This window comes from Clarias gariepinus, chromosome 5 (assembly GCF_024256425.1).
Source record: "Clarias gariepinus isolate MV-2021 ecotype Netherlands chromosome 5, CGAR_prim_01v2, whole genome shotgun sequence".
In the NCBI taxonomy this organism is placed as follows: Eukaryota; Metazoa; Chordata; class Actinopteri; order Siluriformes; family Clariidae; genus Clarias; species Clarias gariepinus.
Window position 1 is genome coordinate 30,760,846 of NC_071104.1, and position 20,604 is coordinate 30,781,449.

Below are 20,604 nucleotides of genomic sequence, written 5' to 3' on the forward strand. Positions count from 1 at the left end.
CTGCTGAGCAAAACACCACTTCACGACTCCTTGTTTATTGCGTCGTCCTGCTGATGTGGCCGGGCTTGTATGATTATAACCTGCACCGTCAGCAGCCACTTTCAGGCTCGTACTCGCTGTGAGTTTTAAACGCAAGAATCTCATAACTGCACCATGTTCTCCAGATGACTTTTAGATAAGGTGCATTGCATTTTAATAAGCCGTTTATAACCCTCCAGAGCTCTGTGTGAGGTTTGAGCTGATTTCACTTTAACAGCAAGCTGGTTCCTGGAAATGGAAATATTTTCTCCTTATTTAAAGCTCATTTTTTTCTTTCTAATTTTTTCTTTCTTTTTTTAAAATCTTGTTCCATTCATATAATTTTGTAAATGTTACATTAAAAAAGGCCATTTCCGTAAAACACTCCCAAAAAGTTGGATTTAATTTGAGTGCATGTTTTATTGTCATGCACAAAACAAAAGAAATTACAGAAAATGATGTAGACTTGATGGCTGACACTAACCAATCTCTTCTAAAACTAGGAAACTCGCACGTTTTTAACTTGCCTTTTCATTATAATGTTTTGTTGTGGGTTGAATAAATAACCACTTCTCTTTGAACACAATGCTGCCCAACTTCCTGGGAACTAAGCACTTCTTAGAACTTGTCGCTTCAGCTGTTTGGGAAGGGAACACGGATTGGTGTGTGTGATGGGATGGGATGTCGGTTTTTGGTTGTTATGTATACCTTGGGGGAGCTTTGCGAGTCCTCCTGCATGACTGAGTTTGAAAATTGACCCATGTGATCAGTCCAGATTGCCGAAAGTAACAAGACTCTGCTCGTCTCTGTGAACTCCATGTACAGTTTGCACAGACGAACGTGAAGAACCATAACTACTAGGTCATGTCCAGGGTGTGACCATGTGGGCACTGGGTTTTATCCAATGTGTGTAGGGCCAAAATGTATGTTTCACATGTAGCCCTGGAAAATCATTGATGGTTCAAGTGGAAGATTTTTGGTCATGACTGTGCACTTTGGGACGGCAATGCTTTATTTTGCTGTAAACATTTTTGGAGAAAAGCGGAGATACCCATGGACAGGAAGCAAGTAAGAAACACTGTATGAGACAGGCAGACAGAGAAAACAACAACTTCAATCAACTTAATGATTTAACCACATTTTCTAAATATAATGTAATAATTAAAGAGATGTAGGTAGAAACACTGGTGGTACAGAAAGAGATAGGATGGAGTAATCGATGAACCAGGGGGGAAGAAAGTGTCTAAGAGACCAAGAAAGAAAGGGAGACTAAGAAAAAGACTGATAGAGAGAGACTGCAAGAGACCAAGAAAGAGTTGAGGGAAACCAAGCAAGAAAAAAGCTGATGAAAAAAAGGTGGTAGGTTTTTATTTATTTATTTATTTTTTTTGAATGGTAGACAGACAGCAAGATGGGGCAAGAAAGACAAAACCGATAAATCATTTCTATTTTTTGTTAAGCTGCTAGAAATTTTAATCATAGAATTTTAAGAGAAATATTTTCTGCATTTTTGAATTCATGAGAACATGCACCTGATTATGTAATCACTCTTTCCTGTGCTTTACCGTAATAGGACGTGGCGCACTATGCACACATGACCTGCTGTTCAGAAGCCGCGCCACTTTTGGAAAAAAAAAAATATCTAAAAACCTATGTACCTCACTGCTTTAGCTCCAAATATTGCATCCTAAATCATAAGGAGACTCCATGAGTATCAGAATGATCAGTGCAGAGGGGTGTGTGGGGGAGACTGTACTTAATTACACACACTTTGGAACATGGACAGTCACATGGATGCTGACACACACACACACACACACACACAATCATTTCATACTTCATATTTTTATCATACTGCTGCTGTCGTATACACACAGCATATATTGTACTTTCCTATATTTTTATTGTTGAAGCCTCTGGAATTTTAATTTGTTTAAATTCCATTTTATTAATCTTTTGTATATTCCAGCCCAAATTTCGTATTTTATTGTTTTTGGAAATTCTACCTTAAGATTTTACTATATCTAGACTGTACTCTTCCGTTTGATATCTTTTACTGTAGTGGAATTAAGAATAAAGCTTAATTTATTTGTCATATAAACCTTACAGCACAGTGAGTTGTTCACATACTGCATCCCAGTTAGGTAGCAGGGTTAATGGCCTTGCACAAGGGCACAACAGTGGCAACTTGGCCGGGCTGGGGCTCGAACCCCCGACCTTCCGATCAGTAACCCACTAATCAACAAGCCTTAACCATTTGAGCCACCCCTGCCCTGAAATCTTTCTATTTTAGGTCACAGACAGTCATATAAGCATTTCACTGCATATCATACTGTGTTGTATTTGTAACAAAATTAGAATTTAGTTTGAACGCAACATCAGTTCTTTGTAATTTGTGTCTGCTGACACAGAGACCCGTCCTCCAATCTCCCTCTCTCCCTCCAGAGAGAGAGAGAGAGACACCAGCCTGTCTCCCTCTTTTATTGTCTGTTGCTTTCATTGTCCTTTTTGTGTTCTGGTTTGATGATTTAATGCATTCCTCAGTAACGTATTGATACCAAGGTCATGAGTAACAGGAAGTACTAATGTCTGGTTACAGGAAATGCATGCCATATTATGCAGTTTGTCCAGAGCCGCATCTTCCTCTCAGATAAGACTAAGACTGTTGTATATAATTTTTTAAAATTAAAAAACCCTTCATTCTGTGTGTTGTTCCCCATCAGCGTGAGAGCAATGCTGAATTAAATTGTATGCTAATGTGTAAAACTTAAACGTCTTTCAATGCAAATTACTGAAAATGCTAACATTTATACACATGTACACAACTCATTGGTGTTGCATTGGTACTGTACTTTCCACGCTGCACAACTACTAATGTGCATTCAAGCCCAAACCAAACAAAAAGCAAAGCATGGACCGGTGTCTTTCCCTGTGTGACTCATTCACTCCTTCTTCTCCTCCCCCTTCATTCCTCCTCACTTTCCATGTGCAGTATCTCTCTCTCTCTCTTTCCTGCTGAGTGACATTTCAGTAATGATGCTGTCTCTCTCCTCCTCTCCCCAGGGTCAACGCTGTGTGTAGGGTTTCTTAAAGGCTCCCCAGAAACAGATTTGCTTACACATTTGGATTCAGTTCTTTCCTCAAAAATATTTTTTTCTAAATAGAAAATAATAGACATTCTTGTGTGTTAACAGGGGATGTGCATGTGTTTATCTTCGGGTTGTGCTCTTCGTAACGGGCTAAAATCTTTATTTGTGTTTGGCCCAAAGTTGTGCGTACTTGGTCTTAGCACTGTAGCCATGTGGGAGCGTTAAAGTTAGCATCTTATTGTCCATAAGCTTCAGTTGGCTTATGCTTGGGAACGTGTTGGTTTTTACTTTGTTCATTTTTGTTTTTTGGAGGGGGGACAAGATTTGGGCAGCAGCTTAGACTCTACCAGAAATAAAAACATTTTGCTCTGACTTGTTTTACTTTATTTATTTTAAAGTCATAGCTAAAAGTTCTATGTTTACCAGAAACGTTTTTTTTTTTTTTTTTTTTTTTTTTTTTAACTGATTACTATCCTATTTTAAAACTAAAACAGAGAAATTTCAGTTAGTATTAAAATGCGGCAGGAAAATGTTATTACAGTATGTCATAACACATACCAGAGTTTATCAGGGTAAATTCATGGAGTTTTTTTTTTTTTTTTTTTTGGTTTTTTTGTACGTTTATTTGTTAATTTGTGAAATCTTTTACTGATCAGATAAAAGGGCATGGACGACTTCTTCCCGATGGTGTATTTGTGGAACTGCTATATAATAATAATATTTATTAAAATGTATTTTCTTTAATCTTTTGTTGTGATTGCTCTTTGTGCCATTATTTATTTAACCAAAAATAAAGTAAAAAAAAAACTCTGTGGGAAACCATATTAAGGACCCCCACGATTCAGTAGCTTGTGGATCCACCTTAAGCAGCAGTAATCATTGCCTGTATGACTTCATCAGTCTCTCACATCGTTCTGGGGGAATTTCAGCCCATCCTTCTTTGTCATTGTAGGGCTGAAACGATTCTTCAAGTAAATCGAGTAATTCGATTACAAAAAATTATCAAGGCAACATCTTCTGCCTTGAAACTTTTTTAAATTAACTTTAAAAGCTTGCATTATGTTCTTGCGCAATTATTTGTTGACCGCCCGCTTTTCACAAAGTGCACTTCCGGATGCAAGCTGCCAGTAAACACCAACAAAGAAGCAGCGCTTACGTCACCCACAAAGCGGATGGAGACGCAAACAGTTGGCTATGTTTTGATTTGATGGCATGTTCTGTTGTGGGCTGCGAAATGGAAGGGAGCGATTAAAATAATAAGCGAGCCAAGAGAAGAAGAAACCAGCAAGAGAAAAGGACAGAAATTTCCAGTAAAGGCTTATGTTATGCCTGAGATGTAGATTTTGAAACTTTTACTTCTGAAAGTTTAGTTGCACACTTCAGTGTTTTTGTATAATTATTTATCTTAATGTGTGCCTTACTTTTTTTGATCCTTAAAGTAATTTGAGATTTTTTTTTTTTTTTTTTTTTTTTGCATTCGGGAAAAGGCTTTAAAATAAGAATGTATGGCACTGTAATGCACTTAATTCATCTCGCGTAACTTTAATACCTCTAATCTCACCTACATGTTTTCAATCGCGGTGGCTTATGGTGCCTAACACCGCATCTCACTGTGAGTCAAACTGCATGAGTGAGATGGGGGTATAAGCTATCCTTTGAACTGTGAATAATGACAATGTTTATTTTTTATATGCTGTATGCATTTTAAAAAATATAAGATTTTCCTAAAAAGAACCAATTAATCTTTGTTTCTCTTATATATTTTACATTGCTGTTTAATTAATCAAAGTACATTTTATCCGATTACTCGGTTAATCGATTACACTTTTAGTAGAATACTCGATCACTGAACTATTCGATAGCTGCGGCCCTACATCATTGCTTCAGTTCCTTGAGGTTTTTGGATGACCACTAATGCACAGCTCTCTTAAGGTCCTGTCACAGCATTTCAATGGGGTTGAGGTCTGGACTTTGACTAGGCCATTCCAAAACCTTAATGCTTTTATTTTTCAGTCATTCCGTTGTAGATTTACAAGCCCAAATCTTAATACGTGCTTAAATCCTGTGAAAGCAATTAAGGGGTACTTTGTATTGGCCACACATTTTTATTTTACGTTTTGCCTTTGCAATTTTGTTAAATAATAGAAGGCATGGTGCACATATGAAGACCTGCTATGATCAGATTTTTTTTTTTTTTGGTCTATTTGTTGTTGTTGTTTTTTTTAATATATAAACAGAATTAAAATAGGGTGTACTAACTAGATGATACTGTTAATGCTGTGGTGTTCGTTCGTCACAGGTCAGCGTGCTGCTATAATTACCCCTGCCTGCAGCGCCTTGTAGGGAGCATATTAACACACACACGTGGGACCTTTCCCCATTTCTTTTTTTTTTTTTTTTTTTTCCCTCTCTTGCAGTCCTCTGCTCTACTGCCCCTTCCTTTTTCACTAGCATCCGTCCCATCTCTGTCCTCTAAACAAAAGCAACGGTCAGTTCTTCAGATTGACTTCTTTTTTAGATCGTTCTCAGAAAGGCGTCCTTCTTGATCGTCGCTCTGCCGTGGTCTGAATCTATTTATTTAGGGCAGTAGCCTATGGTCTCTTTCTGCATTCTCTTGTTTGGCTGCTGACACAGAAGTTGAATTTGAGGTCGGATTGGCAGGCCATCTGGTATTGGACCCGCTGTCTCTCCTGGGGAACGTTTTTAACCTGGTTACATAACCCACAGTGCAATCTGTAAGGGCCGCATTCGACTCCTGCATGTCTAAAGAGGGTGCGTTACCTGTGCCGAAACTTGGCTCACAAGAGGACTTGATGGCACTCGATCTGTGAAGTACCTGCCATGTCTGAGTGTGGGATTGATAAGTGTGTGTTGGGTGATGGTGTGGAAGTCAGGGTGTAGATAATCTCTGCTGGGTTTTCAGAGATTTTTCTTTAAAAAAAAAAAAAAAAAGTTGATTACAATAACAGCTTGGCTGAATTTAATAACAGTTATAAGATGAGTAGATTCTTATAATAGGCCTATGATTTTTTTTTTTTGGTTCTTTTTTTTTTTTGGTTCTTTTTTTTTTTCCCCCAAAAAAATCTACACATTATGAAAACTGTAAAGTTGGCATGTCTGTACACTGAAGATATTTTCGAAAATGTTATTTGGAACAACACAAGTTGAGTAATAAAACACATCAAGATGTTTTTAGGAGTTTTTGTGCACGCATCTACTGAACAAATTTTAATGGGTTTTTTACAGGTGTATTGGGCTGAACTTGAGGTAACATTTTAGGCTTTGTTTCATCTCAGTTGGCCCATGGAAAGAAAAGATTAAAAATTTAAATAGAAAACGTCCTTATCATTTAAAAAAAAAAAAAACTTGTTAGTTCTTCTTAAAATTTAACAGATGGCATTTTTTTTTTTTAATACCCGCTAGGGATGCACTGATACCACTCTTTTGGAAAACGAGTACTTGCATTTCAGTACTCGCCGATACCGAGTACTTAATAAAAATATGATTTAAATTTACAGGTAACAGCTGTCGTCATATAATTTAACAAAAAACAAGGGACTAGTTTGGAATTAAGAACATTTATTAAAAATGAAAAGCATGTTGTATGCAACATATTACAAAATAAATAATTATTTGAAAAAAATTTAAACAGTGACCGTGCAACTCAATTATTTTATTTTATTTTTTTCAGTTTGTTGTAAACTGCCGCTTTGGACAACACTTTGTCGTGTTGGGATTTTAGGTGCTTGATTAAATTACTTGTGTTAAATGAGCTACCTTTTGAGACTCCACTGGACAATTTTGCTGAGCACACTTTGCAGTCCGCCTCTGTTTTGTCGTCTTCATTCACTTTGAAATAGTTCCACACGGCTGACATGTCTGGCCTCGCCTTCTCCCCGCTCGGGATCCTTTAGTATAAATACAATATAATGAATCCCTTCTTGTTTCTCCATTTTCGCTATTGTGTTTGTAGCAACCTCACTTCTTGTATTGGGCACATTTAAAAGGTGCTGAGGCAATAATTTTAGACCCTGTGATTTACTGTCTTTGGTCACTACAGAGCTAAAATGAGTGCATGCAAGCATTTTGCAGCTTCAACTCACAACCAAGAAACTCTTTTGATGTTTATTTAGTGTGATGTTCGTACGCGACAAGTATCATCATAAAACACTAATAATACAATCAAGCAGACAAAAAAAGTTAGGAGTATTGGTTTGGATAAACCTACTCAGGTACATTGCATCATGTGAACATGCTGTTTTGCCACGCCTCTTTCTTTTATCTAGCTTTGCAACAGATACAGAGAGGGCCAGTACTGCCACAAAAGCCATGAATTAAAAGTGAATTGGACTGGAGATTTATTTACTTTTTTTAGTCTGATGTGCTGATTTTTGTTCCACACGTTGCTAGAGGACTGCTTTGGTCTTGTTCATGTAAGGGACACAGTGTGTTAATTTCATGCAGGGGACACAGGAGCTGTCGGTACGTATGTTCCTATCTTGTTGAAATAGTAATGAGCGATGGTAACAGAGCTGGCCCACGGCTGTCTCTCTTTCAGTCAGCAACAGTAGCCTGAAGCGAGTGGGGGGGGGGGGGGAAGAGAGAGGAAATAAAAGTCACCTAAATTCCTGTTTTAGGTCACAAAATAACAGCTGAATCACATATTTGATTGCTGTGGTGGTGGTAGTACTATGATTACTCTTAGAGAAGTTATTAATGTGGTTTGGACACTGGTTGTGGTTTTAAGTATGGCCTAGAGCAGAAAATCGTATAATAATAAACTGAAACAAACAGGAAAGTCCCTGACGCATTGGCACAATTATGCAATAGGCTGCATGTCAGGTTGAACGTGCTGTGTGTCAAATCCTGAGACTGTGATTTTTTTTTTTTTTTTTTTTTTTTTTTTTAATTATCATCATTAATATGTCAGGCTAATGTTGGTGGTGTGTTTCGATTAAGGATCTTTGGAATCCTAGTCATGTTGTGCAGCAGGACTGCACAACATTTTTTTTTTTTTTTTTTTCAGTTTCAGTAGAAACTTTTTTTTTTTTTGTAATGGTATCAGCAAGTAATATTAAGTTAATTAATAACCTGCTTAGAGCTGAGCTTCAAGTATGCATTTTTATAAAACTTCTAGAGACTGCATGATTGCACCCTTTTGATGTCCATATAATATAATAAAAAAAAAAAATTAATATGAGAGCAAGTTTGGAAAAATAAAAATTTCTCACTTAAGTGGTTATTTATAGGATACAATGCACAGCTAAAAGTATGACTTGGACACAACCCAAAGCTTTCAGTCTCTCACTTGCGCATATCCATCATAACTGTAAAATCACCCATCTCTGTGCACCTGGACACCCATTTCTGGACCTGTATTGTGCAGGTCCCTCAGAACAATTCTGAACCATTAAGACACTGACTCTGAAGGTGTCCTGTGGTATCTGGTATCAGGACATTAGCAGCAGGTCCTTTAAATTCAATAAGTTGCAAAGTCTTTATTTATTAGATCAGACCTGTTGGTCTTGTACATCCTTCCCAACCAGAGTGAGATCTGGGGAATTTGCGGCGACTTTAAACATGAAAGAGTTCAAGTCAACATCTGTCATGTTCCTCAAAACAATACTACAAGATTTTGCAGTGGACCAGGGCTCATTATTCTGCTGAAAGAGGTCGCTGCTATCAGAATACATTGACATTTAATAACCATCAAAAATCTTTGCAGACAAAGTAACTTTCACATGAATGCACGCAGAACATTGGCCAGAGCATCATGCTGAGCATCATCCCTGGCATGTCTTCCTTCCATAGTGCTTCTTGGAGCTGTATATCGCCCTGATGAGTGAGGCCGGATGCATGTGCCATCAACTTGATGTAAAAGAAAACATGGTCCATCAAACTGGGTCACCTTTTTCGATTGCTGCATGTTCCAGTTCTAATGTTCCCTTTGAAGGAGCTCTCAGCAGTGTACAGGGGGGTCAGCAAGGGCACTCTTACCAGCCTGTGGTTACACAGCCCCATACACAGCAAACTATGAGTCCTTAGTAGCTCTTCTGTGGGATTGGCCCAAACAGGCTAGCCTCTGCTGCGCTAGGGTTAAGTGTAAGTATATACAGTATGCATATATACAGGTAGTCTGTGACTTGTGAATGATTTCCGTTCTGGAAGCATGTTTGTAAGTCGGATTTGTTCTTAAGTCCGACAAAGTGAGTCTTGTACACGTTTGACACGAACAATGTCACAATGTGTAAAGCATACCAATCCACAGTAATGGACCTAACTGTTTTGTTCTGGATTTTCCAAAGTTAGGATTATTCTCCATCGGGACAGCTTTAAAGGACCGCCATTATTTTATCTTTTTTTTTTATTTTTTTATTTTTTTTATGCTATACACGTGAGCTACTTCTGTTGCTACTTCTGATGCTATTTGTATGCATCTGCGAATGTTCATAGAATGGCAGTACGCTTGTATCTGTGTAAATTTGTAACTCGGATGTTTAAACTGAGTTACCGTATATAAAAATCCTTCCCAAATGCAGACTGAGGGTAAAAATAAAAATGAATCTGATCCGATCCCATAACTAAGGAAAAAGACTGTTTTGTTCCAGCGCCGTCATCACATCTGATCCATGAGTACTGCATCGGTGCCGCCTTTGAGTAAAAGTAAATCTCTATTTAATACAATTGTAGTCTCATCGTCCATGTAGTGTCTTGGTGGAATGTTTAAATGCTTACGTGTTGTTCTTTGCTCATCAGTGCAGAACTAATACAGCAGCTGGTGAATTATAACTACAGTACCAGACTTCTTGGTTATTAAAATTCCTCATTCAGTAGCTCCTAACTATGTGTTTAATTAGCATGTCATTAAAATAATTAGCTATTTATTCGACACATGGTTCCTTTTTCACCTTATGTAAAGAAAATTAGCACCACTTTCATATAAGGAATATACAGCACAATAATTAATATCCGTAAGCATGTTTTGAAATGGAAGTAAATTTTTAGTACTGTATATAAAACCTTGCATTATGGAGAAATTCTATAAAACATAAGGTGCATGTTTTCGCTGATCTGATGTCATTTCCAATTCCACATTAATCACAAAGACCGGAGCAGTCATGTGTGAAATTACCTATTTTAATGTAATGGCTTATTTCATTGGTCACGTGAAGGGTCTAGAGAGCACACATCACACCCTTAGGGTGTGGCTGGGGAGGCACCAATTAGACATGGTGCTTCCCTCATTTTAAGCAGAGACCCCCCCTCCCCCCTCTTTCTTTCTCTCAAACACACACACACTTGCACATGCACTTGTCTACCCCAGAGGATTGTGTCAGGCCTGAGCAGCTGCTGTTTAGGAGCCCAGTCCTGCAACACTGCAGTCGTTCACCTCCGTCTTGTTAAAAACCTGCTCAGCACTCGAAACCAGACTGCCATCGTATCTCCCGCATTCATCTGTTTGCCTTTCTGTCTGCTAGGTGAAAGGTTTGGTAAATAAACATCATGCATTGGCCTTGTCAAACAAACACCGCTTCCAGTGTCCCGCACACTCCCGAGTACTTTTTTACATGGGATTTCTTTTTTTTTTTTTTTTTCCCTCGTCCGATATTATGAATACACCGATTTATATACTGGGAGATACGTCACTGTAATATTGATATTGTGCTAAAATATGTTTGTAGATGTTGGAGTTTTATTAAACTTATTTAATTTAATCTACACTGCTGTTGGGTGTGTGTTTTATTTTTTGGGGGCATTTTGTTAAATACTTTATTCCCTGAGGTTGTTGTAAATGAGTGTTATTACAGGAAACTGACGACCTCAGAAACTCGACAGCGCTGTTGTATAATTTGTCCTAATGCCTATTGTTTCTTCTAATCCCTGGAATCTTCCTCTTTTGCCTTTGTACTCTTTCTCGTCTGTCAGGAATCTTGATCTATATTTAGATCTGGGCTTTCCCTCCTTTATAGATAAATATTGTACAAAACACTAACTCTGTGTTGTTTCAAGAAACAAAGCCACACACTCTTTCAGATCTCTTGCTTTTTGCAATCAACACACTGATTAGACACAACCTTTTGCTTTCTTTGTTTAGTCTTGAGCTTGCTTTCTGGCCAGTGACCTGGATTGTGTGTGTTTGTGTGTGCATGTTTAGGTTGAAGTGGAAGGTGCAGTGAGCTAAGAAGGAGGGCTTTGAATATGAGCTTTCCTCAGATATTGCTGTAAGACATGCTCGCCACCCTCAGCACAGGTAAATGTCTTAACTACGTGCTTGCTTTTTTTCCCCGTGGTTGAGCAGAGACGCACAATGCAAATGACAGCTGTGAAGTCTGTCAGCTTTCCAATGTTACTTACTGTATGAGAAATTAAGTTCACTTTGTGTACAAGATTCTGTGCGTTTCCTCAATGGCGGACCAATGATAAATACTTTCATTAACCTACGTGCGAAGTGAAAGCTTCAGTTTTGTGAATTGGTTCCTCTGGGCGAGGGGGAGTGGTAACCACATGACCAATTTAAGTGCAGTTCTGAATCGTAGTTCAACGCCTTAACCACTGAGCTGCCCCTGAATCTATTTATCCAATTAATTGTGCAGCACAACTTTTGTCGGTACAGAAGGTGAATAAAAATGCAGCAGAAGCAGAGACATGCTAGCAGACTGTCGACTTAAAATTTAACTGTACGTTGTGTCTCTTTAGTGCTATGCATTGGGTGAATGCTGATTGTCCCATAAGGAGGTATTAGTTACCTTTCGGTGGTGTGTATATTATGGTTATTATTCCGTCAGTGAAACGGTTCTTCTCCATGTAACTCCTGCAACAGCACACGTTAGGGGACACACTCATGTTACATTTGTCAGCAGCAGTTTTTATTATTCATTCATGATAAAGTCTTTAATTTAGCACATCATATCATATTCACTGCCTGAAAAGCTGATGTCCTCTTCTTACATCTTGACTATAAACACAATTTGAAGTAATCGGTGTTAAATTAACCTGATGATTTTAATTTTGTGTGTGCCCTCCCAGTCCTGAACTTATGAGACCCGTGTGCGTTAACCTAACATGGTGCTACTACTTTTTTTTTTTTTTTTTTTATCTCTAAAAGCTCTGTTAAGTTTCCCTGGACCTACCAGTTCTACAGCAGTCTACCATAAACCAGATAATTCAGGTTTGTTGATTTCATGAGGGTCATGATGGTTGTATTTTTTTTTTTTTCCCTCAAGAACATTTAATGTTCCAAGACTTACCTGCAACCTGAAGCTCGATTGCCCACATCTCTGCAGCTTGTATTTGTCTACAAAACCTCCGTTGTCATTGAAGACGAAGCTCAGGCACTTCTGTGGGTTGGCTGCTTCAGAGAACTGAATCCATGTGCTATTTAAGTACAGCTAAAGATGCAGATTTAGTCCAATCTGCTTAGGATGAAAAGTTGAAGGTTTTGGAAGATGGTCTGTTTGAGCAGAGTGTACAGATGTGGAGATGAGGGAGCTGGACAGGTTAAAAGACTAAAGCACTGTGCGTCGCTTTCTTTAGGTCGACTGTAAGCCCATCAGCAGGTAGACGCACAGGTATCGAGCCCATCATGTAACCCTAGAACCACATGTTGATGAATAAATGCTAAATCAATACTTGCAAGTTTCACTCAAATACTCAATTTTTTTTCTGATTTTCCAAACAATGTTTAAGGCTCGGTGTAAGGTAAATTAATATTATTTTATTCAACTCCTGACCTCCTCTTATATCATAGACACAGGAAAGTAGAAATAAAAGTGCACGGTGGCACGTAATGTTTGTTTGGCAGTAGTAAAACTGATTACACTCGCTGTTCCTGCGCATGTGTGTGACAGTTTGGGAAAAACCCATCAGGTGTTACTGTGCCTGAATCCTGTCAGGGGGAACCAAAAAAAAATGTAATCAACATTTTCTTTTTTTTTTTTTTTTTATTATATAAGCACCAGCGGTTAGGGTCATATTGTTAAATTGTTAATCAAGATTTATTATTCTTAAATCCAGAATCTTTGCCTGAGGTTTACAGCCATACTCGTTGTAAATGTTTCTCAGTTCAGATATTTGTTTATTTGCAAATGCTCTCCACCCTCACAGCATAAAGATAAGACGACCGGGGATTTTTACTCGACAGGGTTTTAGGCCATGTATTGCCCATTTGCTTAACATACACATGCGTAACATGTATACAGTAATAAATATACACACACAATAATATTATAATGTATAATGGTGGGTTAGTAGTAGGAACTATCGCCTAGATTGGTTTTCCTCACATAATCTAACTACCTTAGTGGGATCAGTTTAACCCGATCAGAAAGATTTGTCAGGGTGAAAAGGGCAGTAAGCTGAAATTTTGTCAGAATAAAAAAAAATACACATTTGCCCAATTAGAGGTAACATTTTGTGACACGATGCGTTTCTTGGGAAGAAATTTAGCTTGAATTCCTGGTAACCCTCATGGAATTTTTTTTTTTTTTTTTTCTATCAGTCCATACTTTCATCTGCTGAGGAAGGGGCACACCCTGTGAAGTGTCTAACTGGTCATAAATGAGACTGAATTCTGGTAACAATTCGTAATGCAGAACCCCTAACCTCACCTCAGAGTCGTAGGAAAAGTCTATTGTTGTACTGTATTTTTGCCAGATTAAGCACTTGACAGCGGACAGAGCTGCTTGTTGCATGTCAAAATGGTTATAGTTTGAGTAAATTCTTTGAGCAAGTAAATGCACATCTTGAAATGTTTATACAGGATACATTTCGTGTTTAAATATGACTTAAACCCATAGCTAGTGCTGGATTTAATTTCAGAGGCAGTCTGTGCAAATAAACAATGCTACACAAATAAGTAAACAGATATGACCATTATGAGCACGTGCCGTATGATATTTTCCAGTTGGAAGAGCATTAATCTTAGCACTATGCAAAAGTGTCATACCTAACAATGCCAGAACCGCGCCTTGCATTTTAAATATTAAAATGGCTAATTCTTGGCATGGCATGATACCGGTGTAGTCTTGCAAGTCCTTTTGTTGTGAAGCAGTTTATTATAATGTTACTTGAGCAGATCCAGCGGCTATTTCTGGCTGTGTTTTCGCCTTAAGGAGAAGCCCTGTACACTCTGTCTCTGTCAGTTTTATAGAAAAGGCCATGTGCTGCAGATTAAAGCTTGCCCTGACGTCAGGAAGGGTTATTAAACGTTCTGTTGTTGTTTTTTGAGCAGCGTTAGAGACTAAAGCATGGCGTGCAGCCGGGTATAAATAGCTGCAGAGTGAAAACCTTAAAGGACAGGGGCACATGTGTGTACGCTTGTGCAAAGCGGAAGACAAGACGCACATGTATGACGTGCATGCATACAGCAGGAGTCTCTCGATATCAAAGCAGCCTGAGAGTCAGCGCTGTCCTCTGTTCCCTATCTGAAGATGTTCCCCAAATTTCTCTTGTCTTTGTCTCCTCCCATCCTGCCCCCACCTCTTCCCTCCCCCATCGTGAGTGTGTGTGCGTGTGTGTGCCGCTGCGTCACGCCTGCGTCACCAGGCCCCCTTCATTCATGAAATGTGACGCAGACAGCACCAGCTCTGCTACCACCCACTCTTTCACACCGACACTGCAGGCTCTCTCTTCATCCATGCCTCCCTCTCACACTCCCTTACTCTCTTTCTCGGCAGTTTTCTCCTTTTCTCAACCTCTTCGTGAAAACCAACCATGCATCCCAGTACTTGTATATGTAAGTAATCGTGTGTGTGTGTGGCTAATACGTGTGTGATATAGGGCTAATACAGAACGTTAGCGAATAGTTGCATTTCCTTGCCTGCTCCTGCAAACGTTGTGTAAACATGTGTATAGATACATGCTCTGATAACCCAGTTATTAAACCAAAAATGTAAGCTGTGTGTGCATGCATGTGTGTACTTGTGCTATGTTTGGCTCGAGCAGCGATGCTGAGGTTTGATGCAGTAGTCCTCTTTATGCTGTCCTCTGCTGAAGGACAAACATTACTCCGTGTCTGTCTCATCCCCAAACTAAGCATCTTCTATTTCTGTGTGAGAAATGAGCGGTACGTGTACAAGCCTGTGAAATTTGGAATATAATCGATATTTGCTGTGTCATTCATTCATACAGCTCAGTCACGCTGTCGCTCTGGCTCTCTGTAGCTCAGTCTGTCTGTGTCTCCTCTTCCGCTTAACATGTTTATATAATGTCAGCTGGAAGAGAGAGACGGGGGGGGCGGGGATGGGGGATTACAGTCTCGGAGTAACACAATTGATGAATCGATTTGATTTAATAATGATGATTAATAAATTAGCTAGGTGGATATATGTACATCATGTTATCACTAAAATTATTTAACATTATATATCATGATATTGATATTACAAAGTCTGCTAGACCTAAACGGAGAGATTGATCACTCTGGTGATGTCTTTATATGTGACATTTCATCAAACTTTAAACATGAGACCGTTTCTTTGAAGGTTTTGGAAGATGGTCTGTTTGTAAATATTAAGTAAAAATTATTATATACAAGTCAAAAACAGTTTCTACAGAGGGTGGACTAAGTCACCCTTTAGTTTTTTTGTCAATGAGTAATAATAAATAATAGTTGTAGTAATGATATGAATATTAGATCTAACCATTTCAGTGGTTATTGTGCAGCTTCTCTATTTTGTGCTTTTACTGTTTCTGGAGGGTTATGTGTAAAGAAAAGCAGTTGCAGCCCAATAGTCTGCTGCTGATAATGGATGCTTTAATGTAAAGTATTGATTTTGCTGCTTATTTAGGGTTTTAAGAGCTCAGGAAGATGAGGGAGGGAGAGAGAGGGAGACGGAGAGAAAGCGACGGGCACAAAATGAGGGAGAGACGTATGCCTAGTGAGACACACAGAGACTGACGGGACACGGACGCAGGGAGACCGGGGAAGGAAAGGGAGAATCTGTGAGGGATGGAGGTACAGAGACGTAGGCAAAGACATGGAGAGTGGGACAGGGTTATAGAAAGGAAGGGAGAGATGCACACAAAGACATGGAGATTGGCCAAGATGCATGGATACTCAGAGAAATGCAGAGACACTCTACTGGATCTCCTGTGGTCCTAGTAAACATCTGTGTGCATGCGCGTGTGCCTATCTCTCTGCCACACTCTGTCTGATTATAACAAGCACCAGGCGTCCTCCTGTGCTATTCATGCTGTCCAACCCGCTGGCTTTTCTGTGTGTTGATTTAAAAGCTATGTGCTGATTGTAAAGGGGGAGCAGCTGGTCAGCTGGTTTTTTTTTTTTTTTTTTTTTTTCCCCTCTCTCTCCTCTTCTTCTTTTTCCTCATCCTCCTCCGTCTCTCCACTCAGCCTCCCCCTCTGTCCCTGGCTTGCGGCTCTGTTCACACGGAGCCAGCTCCTCTTGTGTCCTTTGTAGTCGCTCTGGGATCTTTTCTCATTCAGGCCACTATTGTAACAGTCCTGCAACAGCGTTACCTCCTCCTCTCTTTTCACTGTAAACTTTCTGATTGGTGCGATGACATGCCAGAAATTATTACTCTTTCTCCAACATCTAATATTTTTACCAAAAAAACACATTTTTACAAGCTCTCAGATTTAATTCTGGCTTTAGAGAGGCACATAAGTAGGATGCGAGTGGATGATTGTTAACTATAACGCATCACATCTGTCTCATGCGAGAGCACCTTCTCTTGCATTTTTTTTTTTTTTTTTTTTTTTAAGTGGTCTTGTTGCTTTAGGGACTGAACAGCGATGTTAAAAGGCAACACGCTGTAAGCTCCTCGTTCATTGGCTCAGTGTGTGTGTGGTGTTATTTTGGAGCATGACAGTATCTGTGCCTGTGTGACTTACAGCACTCACTGCCCACCAACAACATTTACATTTGACTTTATATTATCACATTAATGCACTCATCTCAGCAAGGCCTGTTTGTGTGTAGGAGTATGTGTTCATGCCAGGCCTTAATTGGCATCAAATTACAAATAAACAGCAACCACACGTGGTTTAGTAAATGCTCCTACCGAGACCATCAGGTGTAGAAACAAACATTCCTCTGCTTGGCCAGGTGTATTTTTCAGTGGAGAAGTTAAGGGGTACTTTTTTTTTTTTTTTGGTTTTATCATCAATCTTGGCCTGATCATATTTGTGCAGTTTGAACAGACACTAAAATGTCCGCTCATATGAGAGACCCATAATCTTATTTGTTACAGTTTTTTAATAAGTAAGGTTTGGCTGTTAATTATAAATACTTTGTTGACTTTACTTTAGTGCCTCTAAGTGCAACAACTCGCCCAGGAGTAGAACAGGAGTGTTGTTCTTATCAAACATTTAAACAGCACACGGCTGTCTTTGAGAAGTTTTTTTTTCCAGAATAGTCACGTCTAAGCATGCTTAAAGATAAGTATATTCCAACCTAAAAAGGAGAAAACAAATAGTAATCATAATAATGGCAATTTTTTGTTTAAGTTGCAGTTATAGGAATCGTCACAAAGTACGCTGCCAAAAAAAAAATTTTTAGAAGGGTCAAATTATTGTGCTGCATCAAGCAGAGAACTGGGGCGATTTGAAATTGATGTAACTAGGTTACGAACCTTCTAACATTATTAAGAACCTGGAAGGCTAAACCTTCAACCTTGTGGAAGAAATGTGAAAACATGAATGGAGATCATTTAAACAGTTGCATGTTATGAGAACCCACAGGATTGAAACTTAACGTCTCTGTGGCCACAGGAAAACCAATTGTTAATTAGACTAATTTTGCAAGGAAGCATAAAGATTGGACTTTGGATCAATGCAAAAAGATCTTGTGGTCTGATGAGTCCAGGTTGACCCTATTCCAAAGTGATGGGTGCCTCAAGGTACGAAGGTAAGCAAAGTGATGAAGTGACTCATCCATCAGGCATAGTGCCCACTGTACAAGCCTCTGGAGGTAGTATTATGATCTGGGGTTGCTTTCAGTTGGTCAGGTCTAGACTCAATGTGGCAATAAAATTAATAAAAGTCAGCTGATACTGACATTGTATTTGGACTTTCACGCATGAACTGACCACCACATTTTGTGCAAAACTAAAACCGTTTGAATGAAATCTTGGTGCAACATTTTTTTGCCAAGGCAGTGTTTGTCACAATATGCTACTTTAAATATCTTTTAAATAATTGGATGTGGTGCTGTCTGAAGCTGCAAAACAATTTCAGTCATTAATGATCTAATAATATTGTCTGTAGTTAATCGTAGAGTTGATGAGCTTCTGATTTTATGTGAGTCTCATATCCGTCGTAAGAAAGTCAGTTCCATGGAATCTGTCATTTACTTCTCATTTTTAGACATCACATGGAGGCACCAATCTCATCTGAATTATGGCTTGTGATTTCTGATTATACTATATATTATCTTAATATTACTATTTGTTTAATTCTAGGAGACCAGTGTAGATTTCCCAGGGAACAATAGCTTTTCGCTTAGTCTGATACAAATTCTATTACAATACCTCCCAGAATCCTCCTACTGATTTTGTTTGTTTTATTTGTTTTAAGCTAGCTATGAGGTTTTATGTGATTGTCTGTCTGAGGGAGAAACCCAACACATCCAACATTCTCCATTTTTAAAAGGAACCAAACCAATTACTCCGATACTGTTCCAGTATTGAGGGGAAAAAAGTTAAGACTAGCAACTGATAGCAAATTCATTATTTAGGTTCTCCATTACATTAGGTGCATTAGCGTCTAAGCAGGATAAGGTGTACTATCAGTCTGCTCAGCCTCAGGAGGGTTTTTCTGTCTCTCTCGTTTCCTTTTCTCGCTCTCACTTCAAGTCTGTACGACGAGTGGCGCTGTCACGAGACGCGTCATTGATTTTAAATAGACTTCAAAGTGGAATATTTCTTTTTTGGAAGGTAGTCGAGATTGTTTTCCGGTTTACAGAACTGAAATGAAGACTATTGCTTTTTGGGCCATGTGATATTTTGAGAAAGGGCAGGTTATTTAGTGTTTGTTCAATCTTTCTGTTAAAAATAGATTACACTGTAGGTTTACCTTCCTGCCTCAGTCCAATGCTGAGAGAGAACACGCAGGACTAAAGCAGGTTCGCACATCGGCCCATATTTTAGTCTGCAAATCAGGATGCAGGAAGCAGATGAAAGTCCCAGACTGCACTCCCACACAAGCCCTAAATATTCCAGTATTGTAACCTGCTCAAGCACAACAACACCAAATGTGTGGTGGATGAGATCAGTGAATTTCCTCCTGATTTACTGGAAGACAGCGACAATATTGTGTTTTTATTTTTTGAGAAAAGACAAAGGCTTTTGCCATTTAAATCTGATTATTTTGAGCAATAACGCCTTAAATAAATAATGAGTTTCTCAATTAATTTATTTAACTTAAGCACTAAAAAGTATTAGATTTAGCGATTCAGCTACTAAAAAGACTAGCTAGATGTTTACATTAACCATATTTGTCAATCCAATTCAGTTCCCATTAGAGATTCTAGCTTTACATGGAGGCTGATCCGATAAGATTTGCGTTTACATGGTCGAAATGTTTAATCAGGATAAAGCTTTTCTGACATGAAGTGGTCCCACATTGTCACAGGGGAACAATATGTGCATTTCTGCTGTTCTTTGTAATTAATCTCAGAAGCACATAGAGGACTGATTTTGCAAACTTTTAAACAGATGGACCTTTACAGCTCAAGAGCAATAACACATCCTGGAGTCCTTCCGGCTACCCTCCTGGAAACTCATCATGTCTCTTAATGTTTCTCTCCTCATATGGGTACATGGACTCAGGACAAATATTCCAACAAGAACATTACAATCCGATCCAGTGCTTACACGGCTAATGTTTTTCCATTGATCTGATTATTATAGAAGGTTTACATAATCCTTCTCGTTCCATTCACCCCGTTTAGGGCCAGACTGCTATCCGATTTTTGCACAAATACAGATGGGTTCCTGTTGAGTCTGGTTCCTTTGAAGGATTCTTTCGATTGTCATCTCAGGGAATTTTTCTTTGCCACCGTTGCCCTCAGCTTGCTCATCAGGCACAATCTGATTATGATTTATACATTTCCTCACTCTTTTTCAAACTCATTTTCATATAAATGTTTATTTTTGTAAATCTTATTTGTAAAAATTACCATTAACAGTGCTATATAAATAAAACTGAATTAAATTAAGACTATCCAGATTGAATGGACTATTATGGTAAATGCCACATGGCCACTGTTTCATTTTCCACACAACTACCCAGTTTTCTCGTTCAACGCTGTTAAATTACATTGTTTTTTTTTTTAAATACCAATTATAGTGGATGTGCAATATGAGTGATGGGGGATGGAAAATCTGCTTTCACACCAGCAAATGAGCACCTTGCAGTACCTTTATTTTGAGCCTTCTGTGTGCTTTTGATTTACTCTTTTGCAAGTCGACAAACTGTGATTTAAAACTTATTTTTTAGAGCACACATTATGTTGCAGCTCAGACAGATCTTATCAGTG

The 20,604-nt window shown here is 38.7% G+C and overlaps 1 protein-coding gene across 5 annotated transcripts in view; it reads left to right on the top strand.

Moving 5' to 3' along the window:
* si:ch211-45c16.2 (mitogen-activated protein kinase kinase kinase 13) overlaps positions 1-20,604 on the top strand; it is a 43,991-nt gene that overhangs the window by 1,790 nt on the left and 21,597 nt on the right. For 2 of the 5 annotated variants that reach the window (XM_053497097.1, XM_053497102.1), the window contains exon 2: positions 11,263-11,358. The exons of 1 other annotated variant lie outside the window; for it this stretch is intronic. The gene's annotated coding sequence lies outside the window, so the exon portion shown is untranslated. Of the gene's footprint in view, positions 1-9,715; positions 9,771-11,262; positions 11,359-14,805; positions 14,842-20,604 lie in introns of those variants that run through there. 2 more of the 5 variants (XM_053497098.1, XM_053497100.1) reach the window with 2 other exon arrangements.